Source organism: Myotis davidii, unplaced genomic scaffold (genome assembly GCF_000327345.1).
Source record: "Myotis davidii unplaced genomic scaffold, ASM32734v1 scaffold627, whole genome shotgun sequence".
Taxonomy (NCBI): domain Eukaryota; kingdom Metazoa; phylum Chordata; class Mammalia; order Chiroptera; family Vespertilionidae; genus Myotis; species Myotis davidii.
In genome coordinates this window covers 282,073-292,746 of record NW_006298037.1, presented here as the reverse complement: position 1 = coordinate 292,746, position 10,674 = coordinate 282,073, and the positions used below count along the sequence as shown (strand labels likewise).

General features: G+C 39.4%; 1 pseudogene; it reads left to right on the top strand.

The window, feature by feature from the left end:
- Window positions 1–5,155: 5,155 nt before the first annotated feature.
- LOC107184671 lies at window positions 5,156–5,675 on the top strand (annotated as a pseudogene).
- The last annotated feature ends 4,999 nt before the right edge of the window (window positions 5,676–10,674 follow it).

The window sequence follows — 10,674 nt, the reverse complement described above, 5'->3', positions numbered from 1 at the left end:
TTATATTATATTATATTATATTAAAGCTTCTTGAGGAAAGTAACTGAGCCTGATTCTCTTATGTGTCCCTGGAACCTAGCTCAATCTTCTGGACCTGACAGGCACTTATGTTTTTGAGTGAATTACATGTGATCGGTCATGCTTCCGCTCCTCTACCATAATGCCCAATTGTGAAGCCAGAGTGAAGTTACTCTATGAGGCTAAACATGGAATTCTACCTATGTTTCACCACTGCCTTTTAGTTTCAAACACAACTACTTGGAAGTTCAAGAATAAAGTGAGTTCTAATTTTGAAAATAACTCAGAAAAGAAAAAAAAAAACAACTCATTGAAGCACAAATGAAATCTCACTATTATACAATGTTTCAATCCTGAGTCATATAAAAATTAATCAAACTTTCTCCTTTCATATACAGCTATCTACATATTTTCCCTTTACTGTTACTGACTTATTTTCAAAAACTAAATGTTATTCCCTTTGTGATAAATTGATCAAGACTGCCACCTATTCATTATTTGGCTGAAATGCCACACACATTGTAGTCTTCCCATACCCACTAAAATCTAACAAATTCCTTCTGAGAAGTTACCATTCACCTCAATCCAATGAGCCTATCTGAGGATGAGCATGAGCATAGGGATCCAGGTCAGAGATCTTGTTTTCTGATATATAGGAAAATATAAACCCATTTTTACTGAGATAAATACAGATGTGTTTAAAGTAATGAAATCATAGTTTAGTTATAAACCCAAATATTAAAACCATATCTGTGCAGTTATTGTCCAGTTGGTGTTTCCAGATAAAACACAGGATGGCAAATAAAATTTAAATATCAGAGAAACAATGAATTATTTAAAAATATAAGTATGTTCCAAATATTGTTTGGGACATAATTATACTGTATTAAAAAGTTTTCATTGTTTATCTGATATTCAAACTTAATTGCATACCCTGTAATTTTATTTGCTAGATCTGGCAACCCTACTCCAGTCCCCATCCACTCTTCACTTTTGGACATCCAGCTCCGGGTCCTGGGGAGCTAATCACAGATTGCAAAACTTGGGATCCCCTTGCTCTCTGACTTTCATTTGTGTTTGGCCAATGGGAAGTACTGAAAATGAGATATAAGGGTAAAAGGAGAAAGAAGCCATATATTTATTCCCCCACCTCATGCTTCTGTCAGTGACTACTTTCATCATTGGCTGTAAATCCTGACTGGTGCTCTCTATTCCATGGCCTCAAGTTCTCTTGGGGTTCTGATAATCCCATTTTTTCACTTATCCCTTTGGGCTTAGGGATAGAAGAGCTACCCACAGTTACAGATTCACGTTGCTTCAGCATCCCATGATGTATCCTTAATCCTGCCCATCATTCTATAACTATTATCTTCATTCAGTGGTTTTCAATTAAACTTTTTGAATGTGTCATTTATTTCCAAATTGATACAATCTTTAAATAGCATAGGTCACTTCCACCACATGAATCACTTTGGATCCATCAAATTAAGGAACCTATAAACCCAAACCAGATTATTTTTTAGCATAAGAAATTTGTACCTACAAAGAAGTTGTGCTGTTCCTGGCAATAATCTCCACTGCCTTTCAGAAACTGCATAAATGTGTGACCAAGAAAACCACATAACTGAGGGATATGTTTAGTCATTGAAGATTGTGGCCTAATCATACAGCTGGTCCGTAGGTAGCAGCAACACAGATGGCAGCAGAGGTGGCAAAGGCTGCAGGACAGGGGAGGCTTTGCAATGGCAGTGGAAGCACCAGACTCTACTATGCCAAAGATTAATATTCTTAACCACTGTGCTTCTACTATGTTCCAGACATTGAAGAGATAAAGGAAAAAAGATGAGATCTTTTCTCTCAAGTATGACAAAGCTTAAGGGGGAAACAGTCTCAGAGGCATGTACTATATTTTTCCGTGTATAAGACACTCCTCACTTTTCCAACCCCAAATTAAGAAATCAATATTTAAAACATAAAACAGAACACATTTTTTATTTAGTAATTACTGCAGGTAATGTTTACATACCAGTACTATGATATGCAGCATATCACTTTATTCAGCTTCTGTTGCATTACTGTTCTTTTCTTTATCACTATTAGTTCCAGACATATCAATTTCTTCAACTTCTATTTTATCACTGTCGTCTTCTGAGTCACTGTCTATATATCAGTATGTGAGGTCATCCTCATAAACTGGTGGCATTTTCTGAGCTAACTTTGTTCGTGTTCTCATGGCCAACACTTTTCTCCTCATGAAACTGAAGCACCATTTTGCCTTTCCTGTAAAATCAACAATGTTCATTACACTTGCAAACATTCTTGCCTGACATTGAATAAGCTTGGTTGATACACATAAGCCACGCTGGTGCTGCTCCATAATCCAAGTCTTAAGCCTCTGCTCCAAGTTTGCCCATTTTGCTGGTTTTCCCCTTAAGGACTTCTTATTTTTTGGCGTCTTAAAGAGTTGTTCTTCCTGTCTTCTCCATTGTCTGATCATATACACAGTGGGAGGAGGTTCAAATTGTCTCTCTGCAGCTCTATTTCCATGCTCGTTTGCATAGCTTATTACATTCAGTTTGAATTTTGCAGAGTAAGACAATCACTTACCAGTATTTATCTTTTTATTTTTTTACATCTTTATGGACTCAGAATGCTCTGGTCTCTGTTGCATCTGTGCACTCTCTACCTCCACCTTCAATTACGGCATCAGCTGACATCAGTAACAATAAGGCTCATGATTGGAGGAGCTTGTTTGATAAGGTATGGGCAGCTATGCACCCACATTGCTCCCTCCTTGGCTGACTTCCATGTATAAGACACCCCTCGATTTTCAGTCTAATGGTTTTAGGAAAAAAATAGTGTCTTATACACAGAAAAATATGGTATTTATAGGACAAGGTGATATTGCAAAACCCTCTCCCTTGCTTTAGGTTTTCTCTTAGTTTAAACCAGTCCATTTTCAATCCCCCAAATCTTAGCTTGTTGACAATTCCTCTGATAGCCCTCTTTTCTGTTTACAATCTGGTGACTGCCTCTTTGAACAGAATAATTTGCATCTGCTCATTAGTGTGCCTATCCTCATGTGCTTTGGCCACTAGGCATTATACCACTGGCTCTTCCTGCTCCAGACTCTAACCAATCCCTCAGGCACCATCCCTGGCCCAGAACTATTGGCTGGTCAACTAGCTTCCTCGCCTGTGAAAAAGATATTTGTACATTTTCTGTAAACAACTAATTCCACAGGAACCCTTGTTACCACAGCAATAAAAATAAGGTGACAACTGCCTTTTAATCCCTGAGCCTGGTTAACATGGAAGTGACAGAGGAAAACACAGACCTTCTTTCTGAAATTAGATGAGGAGGAGTGAAGCTGCTCATCCTGTGCTTCTGAGGGCTGAAGTATCATCAGCTTTGTCCTCTGTTTCCCTGTAGAAAGAAAAATACGGGCAATGTGTTAAACTGCCTTTATTGTTTTAAGCAGCCTCAATTCTTTATAGTCACAAGGAAGCATATTTTGGTGGTGGTGATGGGACTAGAAATGAAGTAATTTGTGCTTTATTTACAAGGTCAAACAAGACAATGATAATAATAACAATAAGAGCTAATATTTGCTCACTATGTGCCAAGCACTGTACTAAGCACATATGTTATTGTTAACCTTCAAAAAAAATTACAATGTAGATATTATGATTCTCCCCATTTTACATATGCAGAAAGTGAGGATCAAGATGTTAAGTAATGTATCCAAAATGACACAGCTAATGACACAGCAGAGCAGGGATTCAAACCCAAGTCTGTCTGACCTCAAAACTCGTGTTCTTAACCTCTCTTCTGTATTGAATAATCTCAAATTCCTGCTTAGAGAAATACACAGGGGTTTTGTTCAACTTGGTAGTTATTTGATGACACTGCCTAGGAAATAAAAATTAGCTGATGGCTCTGCCTAAGAAAGGCAACGATTATGCTCTGTGCCTCAAGCTTTACCTGGTGGATACTGTGTCACACTATGTAGACCACCTGGGGCATATAGTCCCAGTATGTTTAATTTGGGGATATGCTACAGCCAGCCAGTATAAGAAGAACCTGGGTACTTCAGTCCTTGAACCAGACAGAGTGTACTTCCTAAACTGGCCAATGCACATATTGGCTGTTAGTCATAGTCAGAATGGCTGGACCTGCTAGTGGATTCTGGGGTATAAACCAGTTTGGTGGCCCAGTTCATTTCAAGCCCCCATTCATGAATAGGTAGGATAGATGGAGGAAGGGGAACCTGCCAGTTATAAGCCACCCTTGTATACTTAAACTTGAAGGATTGCTCACAGTGAATAATGCCACCATCCACGTTCCTATCAGCCTTCTGTGACTGGAAACCCACAATGTTCCACTCCACTATATATGTGGGCAGCAAAGGGACATTTGGCTGCTTAGCATCCACATCTTATTCTTATGTTTGGCGAATCTCCCACTGATGGTGTCAGTAGGGGACAGGGCTCCAGATCCTATGAATGAAACTTGAAAGCAAGATACTTACTTTTCCTGACCATGGGATTAGGTAATGGAGATATAATCTGTACTAGACCATTCAAATATCTCAATCTCTGAAGCAAATGGCACAAAAAACAGGGGTATTTTGGGAATTACCCAGTGGTGGGAGCAGTAGCAGGAACATCACCTAAAAAGTTTGTTCTTGGAGCATGACCTTAAATGGTCAGGATAGGTGGACAGTTGTGGCTGGGCAGCCCTGTCAGTCACAGGTCATCCTTGAACAGCCCAGCTTGAGGAAACCTTCAAGTGACTGTGGCCAATTTATATCTACCACCCACATTCCACATCATGTTTGGTTTTACCTGGCTGGAAGCCCACAATGGACGACTCTATTATGTACTATGTAGCAGGGGATGTGGTTGACTTCCCAGCATCTATACTCCATTCCTATGTTAGCTGGGACTCTGACCACTGAGATTCACTTATTTTTTTTGTTCCACCCTGGTTTGCCAGCATTTACATTGATTCCTAACATATTTCCCATAAATCATTTCCTTCTTAACTCAAGCAGAAACTAATTCTGTTATTTACAATCAAGAATCCTGACTAGGCTTTGGAGATGCTGCCACCCTGAAGCCACCCATGACCTGCCATGGTGAAACCCACTGTGTTCTTAGATATTACAGAGGACAGCAAGCCATTGGGCCACGTCTCCTTTGAGCTGTTTGTAGACAAAGTTCCAAAGACAGTAGAAAACTTCCATGCTCTGAGCACTGGGGAGAAAGTATTTGGTTATAAAGGTTCCTGATTTCACAGAATTATTCCGGGATTTATGTGCAGGGTGGTGACTTCACACACCATAATGGCACAGGCAGCAAGTCCATCTATGGGGAGAGATTTGAGGATGAGAACTTCATCCTGAAACATACAGGTCCAGGCTTCTTGTCCATGGAAAATGCTGGACCTAACACAGATGGTTCCCAGTTTTTCATTTGCACTGCCAAGACTGAGTAGTTGGATGGCAAGCATGTGGTCTTCGGCCAGGTGAAAGAAGGCATGGATATTGTGACAGCCATGGAGTGCTTGGGGTCCAGGAATGGCAAGACCAGCAAGAAGATCACCATTGATGACTGCGGACAACTCTAATAAATTTGACTTGTGTTTTATCTTAACCACCAAACCATTCCTTTTGTAACTTAGAAGAGCACCCCTTCACCCCAATTTGCTTAGAATGTTCTATAATTTGTGCTTTTGTCAGTTTTTTGGGTTCCATAATTTCCTTACCCCTTCCCAGTCTAGCTGGATTGCAGAGTTGAGTTTATGATTATAAAATAAAAACTAAACAGTATTCTCTCAAAATATTCACAAATATGAACCCATTCATTGGTGGTTGAAGTCAGCCAAAAAAAAAAAAGAAAGAAAAAGAAAAAAAGAATCCTGACTAGATGGTCTGAAAACTTAGCTTTGCATCTGATGATGCCTGTATGACTCTCCCCAATTCCGTGACATTCCTGGAATCTTGAACAAATACTCTGAAAATCAGCAGATTGTTTTGAACTAAGAAAGAGGCATTGTCCCACCCTAATATTTCAATTAACTTAGGGGTATATCTACTTTCCATTTCCTCCTTTCCCCTCCTCCTCTCTTCCAACATTGCTCCCTGTGCCAGCCCACAATTAAACCTTTAACTTAGATTTCTTTTTCCCATAGGAACTTTCTCTCACTGAGCACAGGCTGAGTAAAGTGGTCCTCTCCCGCAGGGCCTTAAGATTGACTATTTTAGCACACTATTACACTGGTGTAATTTTATTTTTAGCTTACTTAATTGACTTTCATATGAGACTGGTTGCTCCTTAAAGGCAGAATTGTGCTGAGTCATTGTTATATTCTTATATGACAAAGGACTGTGCCATACAAATACCTCCAAATAGAATCACTACCAGAGTCAGAAGGCCAGATCCTCTGGAATAATATGAAGAAGCATTTGTCAGGTTCTCAGCCTCCTCTGCTGTCCTCAGCCTCCTCTGAAGTTCCCTGTAGTACAGGGAACTTCAACTATGGCAGGACTGTTGCAGCCTTCACATCATAATCTTTGGGGGCTATATTAGTTTTCTATTGTTGCTATAACAAATTACCACAAACTTAGTCTCTTTAAACAACAAATATGTTATCTTACAATAATGGAGGTCAGAAGTCAAAAATGGTTCTCACTAGGTAAACATCAAAGTTTCATCAGGGCTATGTTTCTTCTAGAGGCTCTAAGGGAGAATCTATTTCTTTGCCTTTCCAGCTTTTAGAGGTTGCTCACATTCTTTGGCTCATGGCCTTCTTCCTTTATTGTTTTTTTAAGTCAGCAATATAACATTTTCAAATTTCTCTCTCACTCTGACCCTCCTACTTGGTACATTATAAGAACTCTTGTGATTAGATTTAGTTGACACAGATAATCCAGAATAATCTTCTCACCTCAATTTTTTTTAATTTAATCATACCTGTTAGATTCCTATTGCCATGTAACAGTAACATATTCACAGGTGCTGGGGATTAGAACATGAACATTTGAGGGGGAGATCATTATCCTGCCTACCAAAGGAACCATTGTCTGTCAGTTAAACTTTTGTCTATCAGAAACACCTAGAAGAACCTCAATGTTCACAAAGCTGGATCTCTGGATGTTCCTAGAATTTGTTTGTCAATTATTGAATGCATATTTTCCAGAAGTGTCAGAGTTGATCAAAATATCTCATGATGTCTTAGACCGGACAGCCGAATGACCTTCCGGACATCATTCCGGATGTCCTTCCAGACGCAACCAGGCTAGCAGGGGGGGCAGTTAGGGGCGATCAGACAGGCAGGCAGGGGAGCAGTTAGTAGCCAGTTGTCCCTGATTGTGAGAGGGATGTCTGACTGCCAATTTAGACCCGATGAGGGTCCCGGATTGGAGAGGGTGCAAGCTGGGCTGAGCGACCCCCCAACCCCCCGAGCTGTGGACGAATTTCTTGCACCAGGCCTCTAGTTGAGATATAACTGACAAATAAAATTTTATTTAAAGTGAACAATGTGAAGATTTAATATATGTGCACATTTTGAAATGATTAACAGAATCAAGTTATTAACACATCCATTGCATAGTTAATTTTACAGTATTATTAATTATAATCAGCATGCTGTACATTATATCCCAAAACTTACTATCTTAGTACTGAAAGTTATACCCTTTGTCCAATATCTCCATATTTTCCCCAAGCCTCTGGTAAACATGCTTACCCTTTTACTCTGTTTCTATTAGTTTGACTTTTTCTTCTTTCATTCCACAAATAAGTGAGAACATATGAATTTGTTTTTCCTTGTCTGACCTATTTTACTTAACACAATGTCCTCAGGGTTCATGCTATTATAGGAAATGGTGGGATTTTTTTTTCTTTTTATGGCTGGATAATATATATATTATTTATCAATTCATTCATCTATGGGCACTTAGGGTGTGTAAATATTTTTGCTATTATGAATAATGTTGCCACAAATATGAAAGCACAGATTTCCTTTTGAGTTACTGATATTTTTTTCCTTTGGATATATATCCAGAAATGGTATTGCTGGGCCATATGGTAATCCTAAAAAAATATTTTTTGATAATTTTGAGAGAGAAAGGAAGGGAGAGGAAAAGACAGAGAAATATCAATAGGCTGCCTCTTGCACACCCTCTACCAGGGATCAAGCCCAACACTCCAGGCATGTGCTCTGACCGGGAAACAAACCAGCAAACTTTTCATGCTTTGGCCGATACCCAACCAATTGAGCCACTCTCGCCCGGGTGGTAGTCCTATTTTTTATTCTGGGGGAGTAATATACATATTATGGGAGTTCCAGAAGGAGAAGTAAAAGAGAAATGGGCAGAAAACCTTTTTTAACTGTATGAAAAAGTAATACTGGCTATTCTAACATATGCCAATTAATATACCTACTGGTTTCTGGGTGCAAAGGCAACAGAATTACTAAATAAATTTCACAGGAAATCTCCTATAGAGTCTGTCCACTTTAAGAATGACAGGAAACTGAAATGGGAATTTAGGAAAACAAAACCAAAACAGAAACAAGCACAGGGCTGTTCTGAGGACTATGAGACGTTTCCCCTTCCCTTTGTTTTATTTTTTAAATTAAATCTTTATTGTTGAAAGTATTACATATGTCCCCTTTTCCCCCCATTGCCCCCTTCTATCCTGCCTCCATGTCCCACCCAAGACCTTCAGTGAGCAGAAAGCTTTAAAAAAAAATAATGTCTGGTAACTTTCCAAATCTGGGGAGTGATATAAACATTCAAGTACACAAAGCTTATACAGATTCAACCCAATGAAGTTCTCAATGAATCACATTATAATAAAACTGACAAAAATTTTAAAAATAGAAAATTTTGAAAGTAGCAAGAGAAAAGAAACTTCTCACAACAAGGGAACTTTTATAGGCTATCCCATGAGATATCTCAGCAGCAATCTTACAGGTTTCTAATGAGAACAGGATTCACATTTGTATCACTAGTTGCAATAGTCTGATTCTCTAACACAGTAACTATACACATGAGAAATCAATAGATGTTTGCTCAATAAATTAATTAATGAAACAAATAACCCATTTAACTCACCTTACAACTAATGCCTACAAAAGGAAAGGAAAGTGAAATAAATACTATATTCCCATCAATTTCATTGCCAGTTGTAATATATGACTTACTTCACTGGGAAGGTTATGGACCAGAAATGAAAGCAATAAACCTCCATTTTCTAAAAGGCTCTCAACCTGTGGGTCGTGACCCTTTTGGCGGTCGAACGAACCTTTCACAGGGGTCGCCTAAGACCATCCTGCATATCAGATATTTATATTATGATTCATAACAGCAGCAACATTACAGTTATGAAGTAGCAACAAAAATAACTTTATGGTTGGGTCACAAAATGGGGAACTGTATTTAAAGGGCCAGAAGGTTGAGAACCACTGCCTTAAAATATATTTCAGCCTTTCATTAAGGAAGGCTAGGCACATCCTACCTATCAGGGGTTGAGACTAGAACATAGCAATCTCCCTTGGTTCTGTGCCTTTAAGCCAACTTGGTACTTCCAAAACCCACATACCTAGGGGTCATCAAAAGAAAGCCAAACATCATCAGGCCCTCTTTATTCATTTCAGATCCCCTCCCACTTGTAATCAATCTCCCCTCCATTTCACAGCTCTTAGTCTGATATTTCCCATATATCTTGCTTTATCCATTAGTATTTTGGATAAATGCTTTTTTGCACTCCTAATGTTAAGTTTGATCTGTAGGACCTAGGCTTGGATTTGCCCCACTGGTTCTCTCTACTTGTGGCTACATTAGGTAATGTACCCTCTATATTGTTCAGGGTTTTTATGGTTATGGGTGTGTGTGAGATTAAGAGAGAGAGAAGGAAAGAGAGAGAGAGAGAGAGAGAGAGAGAGAGAGAGAGAGAGAGACCCATTCCATTAAAATCAGCATTGGAAATAAAGTGGAACTGCTTCAAGCAGATCAAATGGTTGAAGTGCTATACTCATGGTTTGGTCTCTCTCTTTATCTCTTTTTATCTCTTTGCTCTGCTTCCTCCTACTTAGGCTCTACTTTTCAAATAAGCTTTCTTCACATGTCAGGGAAGATGGCTGCCCAGTTTAGCAACTATAGAGGATAAGAGAATCTTTCCTTCTAATTCCAGGAGAAAAGTCTCAGGAAGAATTATGATTGGCCCTCTCTGATTAATAAGATTCTTGAACCAATCCCTTAGTTTGGGGGTACTCTGTGCAAATCTAGGCCACATTCACAGCCAATGGCCTGGGGTAGCAAGTAGATGGCAGTAACTGTGGTTAGTAGCTTTTCTCAAACCACATAGAGTGGAGGAAGAGTGCTCCAATGGAACAAAATGTTGTTATTAGAAAAAGGATGAGGGGAATCTACTAATATAAAAACAGTGGGTGGTGTAACATCACAACTGGTCTGGCGATCAAGCTGAAGGAAGTCAGTCCTGCAGGAATTGTCTTGGAAACGGCTGCACCCTCCCCCGAGTTGTTTCCTGGAGCTGTTTCCGGTGAGGGCAGGGTTTGAGGTAGGAACCCGCCCTCGGAGTGTGGAGGCATATCTTTATAAAGTGTGCCGCACCAGTACAGCCAAGT